The following is a 17,767-nucleotide window of genomic DNA, read 5'->3' as shown; positions in this document are numbered from 1 at the left end:
TTGATGTGCTGCAATTTGGGACAACTGTTGCTGTTGTTGTTCAGTCGCACAGTCGAGTCCAACTCTTTGCGACCCCATAGACCACATCACACCAGGCAACTGGGACAACTACTGGAGGGTAAAACTTACTCTCTGAATGCTTCGGGCTTCCCGAGGCTTTGTGGTACAACCTTTCCAGAAGAAAACACAACTGGGCCAGCTGTTTACCCTGGAGCGACATCATATCCCCAATTCTGAGGTGCCAGAATGGATGCTCAGCCAATAAACCTGTACTGGGCAAATGGCCTGGCAAGACCCATGCTCACAGTTGCATTGGTACCTCTACCAGGATTAACAGAAAAGGTATAGTGAAGAAGTGAGCCATGCTCAGATAGGGATCTACCCATCCTCTCCCTGAAGGCACTTCCCTCTGGAAGCTGAGACTCGGCTGATGCTGCTCATACAGCACCATTCCTGAACCTCTACCGCTATACTCAGGGGAGCAGAGACATTGAATGAGGTGCGTCTTCTCCAAGATGCACCAGGACAGCAGAAAGAAGGACCAAGGGCTTACTGAGGGAGGTTTACATTCAGGCCAAATGCCACGCCAACACTGCAGTGGCCATAAATCTGAACATACAAGCAAGAGACCCACAAGACTTTTTTTGGGGGGGGTTTTCCATACTCATTCCCTTTAATGGGCCAGCCACTTGGCTGCAGCACCCCCACCTCCGCCGCTATTGCTAGCTATTGGGGGGGGATGTGCAGATCTGTCCTCGCAGAGGAGGGAGAGCTCGTACCATAATAAAACTTGGTCTTAAAGGTGCCACTGGACTGTTTTGGGCCAGGGGGCCGGGGGGGGGGTTCTGCAGCTTACCTGGCTGCTTCTTGCTCTGACTGAGGGCTGCTGGGAGCAGGGGGTGGGGCTTGTTGCATGTGCCCGCCCCCTGGGCTCTTTACTGCCGGAGCTCCGCTCCTGTGCGCTCCTGCAGGAAATGACCCCTGGGTTTTTTACCCATAGATTCTTATCAGTTGCAGGTTGGAGGCAGGAAGCCACAGAAGAACAGAGTGGTGCTAACAGGGAACAGGACAGCTGAAATGTGGGCAGTGAGGGGGAAGGGAGGGGACCTGCTGAAAGGGGATCCTTCTTCTGATCTGAGTACTTGCTTGTTGGATGGCCCAGCCTGAGAGGCTCCAGTCCAGGCAGAGAGAAGAAGGGATTGATTCAGGCAAATAGCAAGGAAACTTACTCACCTGAGAGACCATCATTTCAGTGTGCTTCATGGTAAAGTGCCAAAGCAGGATTACAGCTGAGCTGCAAGAAGACAACATTAACAACTACTGAGCAGAAACTGAAGAAATGAAGAAATTGAAACTGTTAAAGCTTTTCTATTCCTTGGCCCCATCAGCCACCAAAATGGAGACTGGAGCCAAGGAGTCAGAAGGAGATGGAGACTGGGAAGGGCGGCCATGAAGGAGCTAGAAAAGATCCTTAAGGGTTAAGGATGTGCTGCTGGCAACCAAGATCAAAGTAATTCATACCCTGGTATTCTCCATTACTGTGTAGAGGTGTGAAAGTTGGGTGATGGAGACATCTGACTGAAGAGAGTTGATTCGTTTGACATGTGGTATTGGAGGAGAGTTTTACAGATCTAGATCAAATCAAGCCTGACCTCTCCCTAGAAGTTAGAATAACTAAACTGAGACCATTGTACTTTGGTCCCATGATGAGAAGACTGACTGAAAAAGACAATAATGCTAGGAAAAGTTGAAGGCAGTAGGAACAGAGGAAGACCCAACAGGAGATGGATTGACTCCATCCAGGAAGCCACAAAGGCCCCCAGTTTGCAAGACATGAGCAAGGCTGCTAATGATAGGATGCTTTGGAGGACATTAATTCATAGGCTCGCCATAAGTAAGAAGCAACCTGATGGTACTTATGCACACAGTGAGCAGAAGATGTGTCATTTACAACCCAATCCTCTAACTTCTGTGCCTGACCAATCCTTCCTAAAGTCAACAAAACTTTTGACGGCGGAAAAATTTGAGGACCCCATGACTCGTGTGTTTTAATCACATGCCTCCATCTGAATCTTCTCTGTTTTACCCATGGTTACAAGTATTATTTTTAAATTACCTCTATCATATTGTGTGACAAACGAACTATACTAAATCCCTTATTCCCTCTGTTTGCCTGAATAAGGTCTTTGTCAGGGTGCTGAAATAGGAGAGAATTACTATTACAGCCATCTGTTGAAATACTGGTTTATCTTCCTTAGTTAGTAGGTGCCAGTGGATGGAAGAAAAAGGACCTGACATGGCTACATGTAGCCAAGAGAATGTTCTTTGGACTTATACAAAACTCCCTAACTCCATTATGTTTCTTTAGAATTGAAGATTCATCAGATAGGTCTACTTCTGAGCACTTTATGAAACAAGGTGAACCAAGCAAAGGGTGGTAGAAAGTACCATCATTCACAGCTGACTTACGGCAATCCCTCATGGGGCTTTCAAGGCAAAAGAGAAACAGAGGTGGTTTGTCATTGCCTACCTCTGCATAGCAACTCTGGGCTTCCCTTTCAAGTACTAGCCTAGGCCAACCATGCTTAGCTTCTGAGGCCTGACAAGATCAGGCTAGCCTGGGCCATTGAGATCAGGGAAGCAAAGGGACTATGTACCAAAACTTTGAATTTCCATTCTCAGGGATATTCATCTGTCTCCGTCTTGGGCACTCAGCGTCAACTTGCTGTGGCGACCCCAGTAGGGTATAATGACACAGAGTCCATTTTCTCCAGAAGAACTGCTCTCTGCTACCTGAAGAGCAGTTGCAATTCTGAGTGATCTCCACCCCTCACCTGGAGATTGACAACAATGGTTCCCCAGGAGGAAATGGCTGGTTTGGAGGGTGGAGTCTATGACATTGTACTTGTCTGAGGTCCCACCCCTCCTCAAACCCCAACGTCTGACTTCCGGTTTTTGGCGCGGTGGGGATGGTCGGCTCTGGGACTTGCTCCCGAGAAGTGGCCAGATCGCCGGGTCTTTCAGTGGAGCTCGAGGGATCTCGAACTCCATAGGGCTCCCTGGAGAGGAACCCAAGCAGGGGACTTGATCCAGACTCCCCATGAGTGGCAGCAAGTGGGTAGAAGTCCAGGATTGCCCTGAAGAAAGACCTTGGCGAGAGCAGCCATGGCAGCCATGGATGCAGAGCTGCGATTACTGGGATGAGGGGAAAACTAACAGACCCCATACAAACAACTAAAGAAGACTTTTAACACCGTGAGACTAAAATCTGTGAGTACTTTGAAAGAAACAAACTTCTCTATAAACTTTAAGCCCTTTAACTTTGTAAACATAAAGTTAAGAAGAGAGTTGGGTGAAGGGATCCCCCCCCCCTTCTCCCTTGAAGTGGCTTGGAAAAGAAGCGTAAAAGGAGCCTGTGAATTATAGACTGTGAATTATAATATTGAACTCTTTGGAAAATGGTTTCCTTTCTATTGGAAAAAGTTTTATTTTATTGAAGCTTTTCCTCTGTGGATTTACAATTTATAATTTGGAACTGTTTGATTTGCAAGAAGAAGATTCCCTAATGGATTACAATTAAATATATTTTAACATTATTTGGATTACAAAATAAAGACAGACAGTAATTCTTTGCCTTGTAAAAGAAGAGAAGAAGGAAAAAAAGAATCGGTAAACTATCTGGAACTCAGTTTTACTTTCTAAACGTCACTTCCTGTATGGTGTAAATTTTAACCTGGTATTGTTATGTCTTCATATGCTGTATCTATCAAAATACGCTATGTTCTAATAGTACTGTAAACAGGTGATAGCCTTGTTTGAATCATCTGGCAAGAGGTTTCTCTTCAGCTTGTGGGTTATTAATAATAACAATTGTTTTGAAAACATATAAAACTGTTTGATTTGAAAGGTATTGGGAGGGAAGGTGTTTTGATAGATTATCTGGTTTTAACATAAAAACTGAACATGTCCAGTGGAATTGGGGGGGGGGAAGCATCCTGGGGCTCCATCTTCAGGGCATGGTAAATCTGTAGCTGCCAATTTAACACAAGTTTCAGTAAAAGATCTAAAAGTATTAATTCAAGAGGCAGTATCTTCAGCTGTAAACCACAGCAGTAGCAACAGCAGTTGATCCTATACAAAATAAAATAGATTCTCTTGTACAACAAATGACACACCAGATGGAAGAGGTCCAGAAACAAAACAAATAGTCAAGACATTTCAGATTTGACTAAACTAACAAAGTGGAAAACAAATCAGAAGAAATGGAACTCAAGCTAGAAACTGTACTATCTAAGCAAACCTCCATGGAATTCTGATGGAATTGGAACTTGATAAGGCAGCCTCTATTTTGAGATTTTAAAACATTCCAGAGAAAGGTAATGAAAACTTAAAAACTGAAATGGTGCAAACACTTGCGAAATACATGGATACAGAAGATATTGAGGAAGTTCATAATGAGACTGATGTGGCCTATAGAATGAACTCAGCATATGCAAGAAGAAAGAAACTTCCTAGAGAAGTACATGTGAGATTTCATAAAAGGACAACAAGAGATGAAATCCTCAAAGCAGCAAATGAAACATCCCTTCAAATAGAAGACACAGAAATAAAAAAGTTAAAAGAAATTCCATGGAGAGTGAGAGAGAAAAGGAAAGAATATATGGAACACAACACTTTTGAGAAATAATGAAATTCCATATAGATGGCTACTTCCAGAAGGTATCCTTTTTACTTACAAAGATAAAAGATACAAAATCAATTCAACTTTCAAAGCAGAAGCTTTTATCAAAACATATGGAGAAGATCTGAAAACAAAAGATCCAGAGAACACAGAAGAGGGTAACCAAGATTTATGGGCATCAGGGACAACAAAAAAGACCAGAAAACCCGTAAAGGTTACAACATCCCAAATAGTCACAGGATTTAAACTGAAGCAAAAAGAAGGTACCAAATTACAACAGCAAGATGGATAAAAGAAAAGATAATCTCAATAAATGTTAACGGATTGAATGCACCCCCAAAAAGAAGATATTTCAACAACTAGAAAAGATGCAACTAGACATCATAGAGACTCATAAAATATTCTGATTAAAATATTTGGAAATTAAATTTTTTTGAAAAGTATTTATCTCTTTAGATAAAGAAAAGAGGAAAAAAGAGGTGTAATAACACATGTTAAAGAACATTTACACCTGGAGCTGGTATACAGCTCAGAAGATGGAAGAATCCTGATAATTCAAATACAAAGACAAGGTAAAACAAACTTGATTGTAAATATATACGCACCCAACCAACTTCAAGAATTTTTTTATAAACTCATGCAAGAACTTATCTCTAAACAAAATTTTGAGGAAATCTGTCTGATTGGAGATTACAATGCTTACACTTCTTGACAGAAAAATGACAACTGGAAAACAGAAACAAGGTAATGAACTTCCCAATACATTTCTACAACTGGCAGAAGAACACAATCGGGTTGACTCTTGGAAAGTGAGAAATCCCACAAAGAATGATTTTTACCTTCTATTCAGCAAGACATAAGTCATGGTCAAGAATAGATATGTGTTGGATATCAACAACGCTTATCAATGACTTAACAGAAGTGAAGAAGAAGAGATTGGATTTATACCCTGCCCTTCACTTGGAGTCTCAGAGCGGCTTACGAACTCCTTTCCCTTCCCCTCCCCACAACAGACACCCTGTGAGGTGGGTGGGGCTGAGAGAACTCTGACACAACTGCTCTTTCATGAACAGCTGTGCCAGAGCTTGTGACTGACCCAAGGTCAAACACAAGTGGAGATATTACCAGCAACTTTTGCAGATCAAAATCCTGTGATGCTTATACTACAAGATATACCACAGAAAAACAGATGGTCTTTAAATACATTGCTTTTGAAGAATAGAAAATTTGTAACAGAGACTAAAAAGAATTTCAAATGTTTTTCAAACAAAATATTCAGCCAGATATTTCCATTAGAGTGGTGTGGGATGCATTTAAGGCTTATGTCAGAGGCTGGATAATTAGAGAAGCTGCACATATTAAAAAACAAAAGACAGAAAAATGTATACAAATTAAGGAACATATTAAGAAACAGGAAGAGAAGATGAAACAAGATCCATCAGCTGAAGAACTAAGAATGAAACTAAAGTTATTACAACACCAAATGAACTGCTTGTTAACGCAAGAGATAGCCAATAAAATTATGTATGCAAAACAAAACTATTTCAAAAATGCTAACAAACTGACTAGATGGTTGGCATACAAACTACAGAAAGAAAAAGAAAAAAGGAATATAAAAATTTTAAGAAATGAAGAAGGGGAAGGGGAAAAAATGTACCTAAAGACTTGAAAAAGATTATTGAAACTTTCTATCAGACGTTATACTAAAAAAGAGAAGCCACAGGTGAAGAAGTTAAAGATTTTTTAAAAAATATATAACTTGATGAAATTTACTGAAGAACAAAGGAAAATTTTAAATGATCCAATAACTTTCTCTGAACTAACAGAAGCACTAAAAAAGCACAAAAAAGGGGGGGGGGGAGACCCCAGATCCTGATGGCCTTCCAGCAGAATTTTACTATGTCTTTGAAGATCAGCTGATAATACCTTTAAAATGTGTAATTCAAAATATATTAATTGAAGGTAAAATACCAGAAACTTGGAATGAAGCCCTAATAACTGTGATACACAAACAAAACACAGATGAGAAAGAAATCAAAATTTTGTTATTAAATGTGGATTACAAAATGTATGCCTCTATTTTGGCTGCAAGACTGAAAAGAGTATTGATACAAATAATCCATCAAAATCAAGCAGGCTTCCTACAAAAAAGACAACTTAAAAATAATGTAAAAACGGGGGCTTCCGGTGGCGGGAAAACAAGATGGAAGCTTAATCTTCTTGCTCCGCTCGTCCTCACCCCTTCCTGGCTCCCAAATCTGCCTACTCATTCGTCAACAACTTCAAATAAATGGGGTCGGAGCCCCGATCAATTCACCAACTATCCTTGAAAAAACAAAAGAAAATGCTCCCATCTCACCGAAAAAACTGTCGGAGCAAATCGGCGGCCTTTCTCCCGCACCATCGAAAATGGCGTCGGGCGACAAAGCAAAACCTGGCGACATGTCACCGATAAATGCTACAGATTTGTCATCAGCCTTAATGAACATGGAAAAGCTTTTTTTTTACCACGTCTCCGCGATGTTTAAACCCTTCCATGAGCGATTTGAAACAATGGAAAAAACATTTCTGATATCAGGGCCATGGCTGAAGAGGCTACACAGAGAAGTTGACAAAATAGGGGGTGCCGGTAGGTTGCCCCATCCCCATATACATACTGTGGCCCTAGTCAGGGAAAAATGGTGATTAGCACCAGAAATCTGTAAGCCGCTCAGAGACCCCTAGACAAGGGGTTTGAGCGGGATATCAAATTGAATGTATAAATAAATAAATAAATAAATAAAATAAGGACGAAATCCAACAAATCTACCTCACAGAAGATCTTCTAGCAGAGAAAACCCTTCGTCTAGATATCTCACTACATCAGAACAATCTCAAACTTCGCAGGCTAGGTGAGAAAATCGAAGAAAATGGTGACCTAGCCGCGCACATCTCCGCCTGGTTATCGCAAATCATAACAGCAGAGGGTGAGCAATCTAGAGCCGTTACAAAGGCGTTTCGTTTTGGCCTAACCTCCTTGCTTCGCTCGCGCCCTTCCCGAGACATTTTAATCACACTCCTAGACGCCCGTTTCAGAAAATCTATACTTACCGCAGCTAGGAAAATGGGTCATCTGCTCTACCGATCCACTAAAGTAGAAGTCTTCCCAGATCTACCGCGGGAGGCTATGCTTAAAAGGAGAGAGCTAAAACCTATAACCAGCTGCCTATTAGAAGCGGACATACGCTACTCCTGGGTGTCTCCTTTAATCCTTCAAATTTCCCACCGTGGCAAGCAGCACAAAATTTCTAATCTAGAAGAGGGTCGCAAAGTATTGAAATTGCTGAATTTGGAAACGCCGATGGAGTTTTCCAGACAGCAGAACAAAGGCCGTCACTCCTCCTCCTCCTCAAATGAAGCTGCAGAACCATCTAATCCAGGTCTCACCTCAGCGGAAGGATAAGTAACCATCTATAAGACATTCCTCATTTCAGTTCATCATCTTCTCACTAGCTTGATGTTTGTTTTAACTTTCTCAGCGTTTTTGTCTTCCCACTAAAGCAAGAGGTCGCCAGAATCGCATTGACAAGGAAACCTGCTTAAAGCTCCAGTCGTGACTTCTAGCTTCTACAAAGATCGTGCACTTGGTTCTTGCTAACAGTTTGTTTCACGAACTATATTCTAATTTTATTGCATGTGTTTATCAATGTTGACGTTTACAGCTTGTTTAAACATCTTGTTATTAGAGGGCGGGAGGGGGGAGGGGGGGCGTTCTCATTTACTATCTTTTTCAACTTCTCGCTAGGCTGGCTTCGGCTCCATTTACTCTCTAACACTAGACGCTGGGTGTGGGAGAGATCTCGGGATCAACCCAGCCTCCTGTCCTCTTAACACCAGACAGGAGATTAGAGAGTTGTAAACAACACGAGACAAAGTAAAAAGCTTTAAAAACTGTTTCTGCCTATAGTCTCAGCTTGTACTCATTTTTACAATCATTTCTTTCATTATTGTGTATTTTCCGGTATTTGTTTTTTTAAATAATCTACCTGTTGTTTAATATAACCTGCTTGGTACACACCTATTGCTATCTACCCCTCAGATTGTAATAGCTTTACTTTCCAACCTTTCATTTTAAACCAGCATCTGCTAACCAAATTTCCTATAACTGACAAGATATCTAGTGCAGTCTAGCATTAAATCTACTTTCCTGGCTGCTCTACAAAGTGATTTCCAAATATCATTTTACTATTATAATTAAGACTTGATTAATATCTCCACTTTTATGAATTGTTTCTGAGCTATCTGCTTTTTTAAGGTTCTTAAAGATTAATTGCTGTTTAATTCAAGTGTATAATCATTCTTTATAAAGTAATTCATTCATCATATTATATTGTGTTTAACTTAACTATTTAATCTTTTTTAACCAATAAATTGCATTTCCAGTGATTTACATTGTTTTTAACTGCACAAGGCATAAGGTGATTGTTCCTAATTTAAGCCTACACAATATATTTTTCAGAATATAATATTTCACAGCTTATATAGTTAAATTTCCGCTCTCAATAATACTGGGTTCTTCCATTTACCTCAAGCGCTCCCCAATTTAATAGTTAAGTCTAAATTTAATCTGACTCATTAATTATAACTAAACTAACCTACCTTTTCTATTATTTCTTTCTCTCATTCTAACATAACAGCCCTCCTCAACCGGATATCTCTCAGATAAATTTCATTCGCAATCAAAACTTCACCAGCTTTCTATACAGTACTGGGTTCCATATCTACAGTGATCTTCCGCAGGTACTGGTAAAGTTCTTGGTGAGCCTTTTATTACCTTACACCCATCAGTCTTTACCACATCCCATCAAAAAGAACTAAACTTGTTCCTTACAAGTCAACTCACTATCTTCACTGCTTTACTTGACCCTAAATATGCCAACCTTGTCACCCATCAAGGTCATCTTCTCAAACATTCGAGGCTTGAATAATCCAATCAAAATCCAATCAAAAGAACATAAATCTGAACATAGTCTTGCTACAAGAAACCCATCTAAAAAAAGAAGAAATTTTGGTTTTCAGATCCAAAAAATTCCAATCCCAGTTTTTAGCGCACGGTTCCTCAAAATCTCGTGGAGTGGCCATTCTTCTTTCTCACAATTTAAGATTTACAGTGGAGGCCCAACAAAAAGATCCATTGGGTAGGTCTCTTTTTATTAAGGGTATCTTAGACAACAGGAAGGTAACAATCACCACAATTTACACTCCAAATACTGGCCAAATTGATTTCATTAAAAATACTTTCTCTCAACTAAAGATTTTTGCAGAGGGCGACATTATACTGGGCGGGGACTTCAACGTGATCATAGACACTCATATGGATAAGTCATACCACTCTCCTTCAACACCACGCCCTAAAAAACGTTACACCCAATTAGACGATCTTCTGAGGCAATATAACTTGGTGGACATCTGGCGCCTAACCCACAGTGGGGAAAAAGATTACACATACTTCTCAGCGAGACACAATGTCCACACCCGCATTGATCTATTACTTTTATCCCCATCAATTTTAAATGAAGTGTTCTCATCAGATATTGCACCCTCAAGATGGTCAGACCACGCCTGGCTTGGATGCAACCTTAGCCCCTTTGATAAAAGCACACCACACAAACAATGGTCCTTAAACTCATCTTTATTGAACGACACACAATTTAGAGAAGAATTAGGGTCAGAAATAGACAAATATTTCACTATGAATATTACAGATGACGTCTCTCCAATAATGTCATGGGATGCCATGAAACCAGTCACAAGAGGAATAATCATATCTAAATCTTCTTTCCTGAAAAAACAAAGGTTACAATTAGAAAATAACATTCTTGCAAACATTGAAAAGCTAGATCAACAACATAAACAAACAGGTTCACTACACTTACATAACTTATTAAATCAAGAACGCAGAAATTTAACATTATTAGAAACCAACAAAATTAAAAAGAATCTGTTATTTACCAAACAGAAATATTGGATTAAATCACCTCGCTCACTGAAACTACTAGCCCACAAAGTCAAAGAACAAGCATTATCTAAAAATATTAGAGCTATCAAAACAAATCAAGGTGACCTCACCACAAATACTCAAAACATACTCAGTACATTTGAGGACTACTACTCCAATCTTTATACTGATTCGCAGACAGAATCTAAAGAACTCCAAGCAGACTATGCGAATTTCCCTAGCCACACAAAGTTAGACGTTGCACATAAAAATTATCTTGACAGTCCGATAACTGAAGAGGAGGTGTTAGAAAACATTAAAATGCTGAAAACAAATAAAGCTCCAGGCCCAGACGGTTTCTCCTCTGATTTTTTTTTTTTTTTAGGTATAGATATTTCAATTTATTACAGGTCTTTATGACCGAAGTCTTGACCAAGAGGATACCAAAGGGGGGTAAAATAGGTACATAAAATAGACATAAATATGTCAAGGTACATAATAACAGTCACATAAAACCCAGGCTGAGCCCAGAGATTAAAAATTACCTAACTACACTTGGGGCGGAGCCAACTAACTAAAATCATCCGAAGATTAAAAATCGGTGTCAAAGTTTTCAGAAGTGCTGGACTTTTCAATGCTTCTTGAGAGCAGCCACCTTAGCCAGGAACCGCGCCACGTTAGCTCTGATTTTTATAAAATGTATGCCATTAAACTCAAAAGTCTGCTCACCGATGCTTTCAACCAGATTCTGGAGACAGGAACCATACCACCCTCCTGGCATCAAGCGCTGACAGTAATTATACCTAAGAAAAACAGAGACCCACTACATCCTAGTTCCTATAGGCCCATCTCCCTTCTGAACCAGGATCAGAAAATTTTCACTTCGATTCTGGCAAAATGCCTTAACAACTTCATTCCAAATTATATCCACCCAAACCAAGTGGGATTTATCCCTAACAGAGACCTGACAGACAACACCTACAAAACTTTAAACTTAATGCACTGTTGTTCTCTCAACAAAATACCTGCTGCGTTACTAACGCTGGATATCGAAAAAGCCTTTGACACAATCAGATTCCCTTATTTAAAATTCTTCAAAACAAATTCTTAACGGCGTTACAAGGTCTCTATGCTAATCCTACCACAAGCATAAAGATAAATGGTTCCATCTCCAAACCCATTAAATTGCACAAAGGTACAAGACAGGGTTGTCCCCTCTCCCCACTTCTATTCGCCCTCGCAATAGAACCCCTAGCACAAGCTATTAGATCTTCCTCTCTAATTACGGGTATCAAAATCCAGGATTCAGAATACAAATTGTCTATGTTTGTCGATGACATGTTGTTGTACTTATCTCACCCCCTTTCCCCTATTCCTCCCTTACTACAACTTTTAAACTCATTTCAAAACATCTCTGGTCTGAGGATTAATTCTAAGTCACAAATTTTGCCTATTAATATTATGAAAACTGATTATATTCCTCTCAAGAATAATTTCAAATTTAGCTGGGTTACCTCCCACTTAGATTATCTAGGGATTAAAATCTCGACAGATTTATCTAAATTACTTCAAACGAATCACCACAGTACTTTTAATGAAATACAAAAGGACATAATTACTTGGGGAAAGCTGAACCTGTCATGGTTTGAAAGATTTCACCTAATCAAATCATTTATCCTACCTAAATTCTTATTTTTGTTCAGGGCCATACCCATTAATATTCCCCTGTTCGTGATCAGAAATTGGCAAACTGCTCTGATAAATTTCTTATGGGATGGCAAAAAGCCAAGAGTTGGCCATCAAACCATATGCAGAAACAAAAACCAAGGAGGTTATGGGCTGCCGGATCTACATTGCTATTATAATGCTTCCCTATTAGCAAACACTATTAAAATATCATGCCCACAATACGCACCAGAATGGGTTAAAATCTGCTCAGACCAACTCACCTCCCCATTAGACTGCTTGATCTGGGAAAAGACTCTTCCGCTTCCCTCTGGAGTATGTAATAATATTTTTCTATACCCATCTTTACGTATCTGGAGGCAGTGCAGCAAGAAACATCTTCCTGAAATTTCTAGATATGCTACATTTCATCACCAAGCATGGTTTAAAAATCATGTCAGGTCCGAAATAAAATCCGAATGGAGGAGTGCGCACTTAACTCGTTATTGCGATATTATGGACAAAAAAGGTATACTTCCCAAAATGTTATTAGAACAAAAATTAAACCAAGTCATCCCGTGATTTCTATACTTCCAAATAAGACATATGGTTGAACTCCACAAGATCTCAAAGATCATCTCACTTCCTCACACGGAAATGGAGCTCATAATTAAGACATTTCAAACACAAAACAGAGGTCTTATTTCGGCCCTTTATAAATTCCTACTCCAAGATTCATTTTCGAAAAAGCTCTCTTACCAAAACGCTTGGAATCTGGATTGTAATAATGAATTAAAAGAAGAACATTGGCTCAAACTATGGTCATCTAAAGGGGGAACTCCGAGATCTTTCCCAGTTGAATTACACAAATTTAAAATCCTATCCTGTTGGTACCTTACTCCTGTACGCTTATCCCATATGTCCTCCAATCAATCCAAATCTTGCTGGAAAGGTTGTGGTCAAGAAGGGACGTATGCACACTGCTGGATGCATTGTGAGCAAATTAAAAAATTCTGGTCTACAATTATAAAATTTATCAAACGAATGTTAGACATTGATGTTCCCCTTAAACTTGAATTCTTATTATTAGGACTTTGGCCCCAACACATCGAGCAACATCACTACAGAGACACACTAGAAATTATGCTATATGCCGCAAAGCTTTCAATAGCGTCATATTGGAAGGACCCCAACCCCCCCCCCCACTGCACAAGTTTGGTGTAGACATGATGGAAAGCATCACCGACAAACATAACAGTAATGCCAGAAACCCATTGGTTTCTAAATTCACTGCGAAATGGTTCCCAGTACTGTCTTTTCTAGAGTCCAAGGAATTCATCTCTCCTCAATAGAAGAACTATATCAAATGGATTTAATTAATACATAACGTCCTTTTGTTCTTTATACGTGCATTTATATTATTTAGACAAGTGTTTAACCAATCACCTTATACTTTAGCTTTATCTAATTTTAACGCCCAGTTGTTATTCTACAACTATAAATCTTTGCTCATACATCTTTTACCTCTTATGGTATGTATCGGAATTCTCTCAGGAAATCAATTGTTATTTTTACAATTTTTCCAGTTGTACACAGTTCGTATATTATTACGTTTTTCAAAACAACATAGTTTTGTATAATTGTTATTGTGTTGTACCTTACTCCTTATCTCAGGGGTACAAAGTATTTACCCCCTGCATGTGTAACCAATGTTGAATCCCAACTTGTCATTATTGTTATATCATTATTATTCTTAATAAAAAATTGTTATTCAAAAAATAATAATGTAAAAACAATATTAAATGTACTTGAATATTTTTAACTACGTCCTGAAAAACAGATGGCTGATTTTCCTAGATGCTGAAAAAGCTTTTGATAATGTCAGCTGGAACTTTATGCTGGAACAATTATTAATTTCACAATGTGGCAAAGACTTTTTTACAATGGTTAAAACAATTTTATTTATTTATTTATTCATTTATACTTTCAATTTGTACCCCGCTCACCCCCGAAGGGCTCTGAGCGGCTTACACGGTGCATGGTGCAGAGACCTATGCAGAAACCCTAACTATGGCCACAGTAAGTCTGGGGTGGGGGCCCCCCTACCAGGTACCCTTCAGGTTCGATCGTACATTTTTATCTGGCGAGTGAGTGACTTCTTCCAACTCTGTCCGGTGTGGCTTCCGTGGCTTCCGCTGTTCTTCTCCGGCTCTCTGGCAACTCCTCTTGGGGGCTGTTGGTTATGGGCCCTGGTGCGCAGCCACGGTGGGTGTCACAACGTCCTTTGTGGCTATGGACGTCCTCCTGCTGGCCACCTCATCACTTGCTGAGCCAACCACCTCCTTGGGATGTCGCTGCCTCTCTTCATCACCTCCATGCTGACCGCTGCCGTGTTGCCGCCGCTTATCGATTCCTCGCTCGGCTGGAGCCCAATTTCGAGAGAGGGGTACCCCCCCTGTCCTCCTACGGACAGGTACCCATTTACCTAATTGCCCCGAGGGGCTTTCTATACAATCTATACAAAACAACACACAAAGATCATTGCCAATGGAAATTTATCACAAAATATTGAGATACAGAAAGGAACTAGACAAGGATGTCCACTTTTACCATTATTATATATAATTGTGCTTGAAATACTGAATGATATGATTAGAGAAGATACCTACATTAAGGGTCTTAAAATAAGAGGAGAACAACATAAATTGCAAGCATTTGCGGATGACCTGGTTTTTATTTTAGAAAACCCACTGGACTCTATCACACAATTATTAAAAGTTTTGCAGGAATATGGTCAGGTGGCAGGACTGAAAATTAATTTCAATAAAACAAAGATGTTAACGAAAAATATGACTGCAAATTCAACAGTTATAGGAAATATCAACCTTAGAAGTCAAAAAAGGTGAAATATTTAGGTATAAATATAACAAACAGATGCAGTTCCTTGCTGAAGGACAACTACTTGGAACTCATAGTGGACATTAAAAAAAGACTTGGAAAAATGGGGAAACTTACAGATATCCATGATGGGAAGAATAGCCACAGTAAAGATAAATATTTTACCAAGATTGATATTCGTATTCCAAACAATTCCAATACTTCAAAACCAAAAATACTTTAAAGAACTTGATAAATTGATGATACAATTTATACAGCAGAACAAGAAACCAAGAATAAAATTGAAGGTGTTACAAGATGCAAAAGAAAGAGCTGGATTTGCATTGTCAGATTGGATGTTATACTATAGAGCATCATCACTGATGTGGTTAAAGGAATGGATTACATTAGAGAATATTAGACTATTAATGTTAGAAGGACATGAATTATTATTAGGATGGCATGTGTTTATTTGCTATGGAAAAGCCAACACTCATAAATATTTTAAACAACATTTTATCAGAAGATCCTTACCGAAGGTATGGGAAGAAGTTAAAAGACTGTTTTATACCAGAATACCAAAGTGAATCTCACCTTTAGAAGCATTTACAAACCCAAATTTATTTTTTTAATGTACTGTTAAGATATGAAGACTTGTTGGACAACAAAAATGAACTAAGACCAATAGAAAATCTTAAAATACAAGAATCCAACTTAAGTTGATGGGAAAGAGTTCAAATAGAATCAAGATATACCAAAGATAAACAAATAGGCTTTTATTCAAAAATAACAGAAATAGACAAGATATTGTTACATACTGATGAGAAACTGATTGGAAATTATATGTAATAATGTTAGAAAACAAAACTCAAAATGAAATAGTTAAAAACTGTATGGGCACAACATTTGGGTCAGAATATTGATTTAGATCAGTGGTTACAGGTATGGAAAACAAATGTAAAGATTACTAAAGCAATTTCATTTAAAGAAAATATCTATAAAATGTTTTATAGATGGTATATCACTCCAGACAAATTAATAATAATAATAATAATAAATAATAATAATAATGCTTTTGATTTATTAATCACTTTCCCCATGAGCAAGGTTTTATCCTAGGCTACCAAATTATTGTTGGAAGTGTCAAAAAATGTTGGTTCTTTTTTCATATGTGGTGGACGTGGATTCATGAATTGTTACAAAAAATGCTAAAATGTAATATACCTTATGTGCCAGAGTTGTTTTTATTGAATATATTGCCAGAAAATTGTAAAAAGCAAGACTCTAATCTTATTATACATGTAGTGACAGCTGCAAGAATATTATATGCCAAATACTGGAGGAAAAATGAGGTACCTTCAAAAGAAGAAATCATGAATAAAATATTTGAAATGGCAGAGATGGACAAACTAACATTAATTTTGAAAGGACAAAATGAAGAGAACTTTGAGAACACATGGTTTAAGATTTTACAAATGGATGGAAGAAACCAACAAATAAATTATGAGGACATACAACCGAAATACAAGGAAATATGAACTATAACTCCTTTTTTTCTTTTCATTGTAAGCAATGATATATTTTAAAATACAAGGTGGGAAAAAATTAAAAATACAATTTGGTAATGTATGAGGTAATTTAACAGAGGCTCCATCCCTCAAGGCTCCAGGAATTTCCCAACCGGGAGTTGGCAACTCTATCTCTTTCCCAGCCAAGCATCAACCTGCTGTTATCTGCCCCTCACTCTTCAGCTTTCCATTTCCCCCACACACACACCTGCAGCCTCTACTGTGCTCTGAAGCCCTGACTGCTACGTCACATTGGCTGTCATAGGAGGGCCATCTCAGCAGAGTATAAGGACACAAAGTCCACCATTTTCTCCAGGGGAACTGATCTCTGCCATCTGGAGAGCAGTTGTATTTCTGAGTAATCTCCAGCCCTCATCTGGAGATTGGCAACAATGGTTTCCCTGATTTCCGCATGTGTCCCCAGAATGCTATTCTCTGGCTGTTCTTGCCTTCTTGGAAGCTTGTAGACCCACTCCTCCTGCAACCAGCCATATAATTAGCATGCTCTCCCCCCCATTAATGTGCATCATCACTAAACATCAGTTTCCTTACCCTGTGTCAGCAAGCTGCCATGGTGTTCTGTGTTAGTTGTATCTCTGTACAGTTGCTAACCCCCCCCCTGCCTCTGTCCCTGTATTTTACTCTGCTGTAATGCCTAAGCCAAACAACTGGAGGATGTATTGGGGGAGTACGCTTTACTGCCAGCTTGTTGCTTTTAGAGCCTGGGAACTGCACCTGTATTATGTCTGGAGATAGCTTGGTTCTCAGGGAATGAGCGCGCAACCGTTTCCTTTCACCCGCCAGCGGGAAAGTGACCCATTGGTTTTTTACTCTGCTGTAATGCCTAAGCCAAACAACTGGAGGATGTATTGGGGGAGTACGCTTTACTGCCAGCTTGTTGCTTTTAGAGCCTGGGAACTGCACCTGTATTATGTCTGGAGATAGCTTGGTTCTCAGGGAATGAGCGCGCAACCGTTTCCTTTCCCCCGCCAGCGGGAA

This window comes from Gekko japonicus, unplaced genomic scaffold, assembly GCF_001447785.1.
Source record: "Gekko japonicus isolate JY-2015 unplaced genomic scaffold, Gekko_japonicus_V1.1 scaffold984, whole genome shotgun sequence".
NCBI lineage: Eukaryota > Metazoa > Chordata > Lepidosauria > Squamata > Gekkonidae > Gekko > Gekko japonicus.
The sequence above is the reverse complement of the archived record's forward strand: the minus strand, read 5'-3'. Positions refer to the sequence as shown.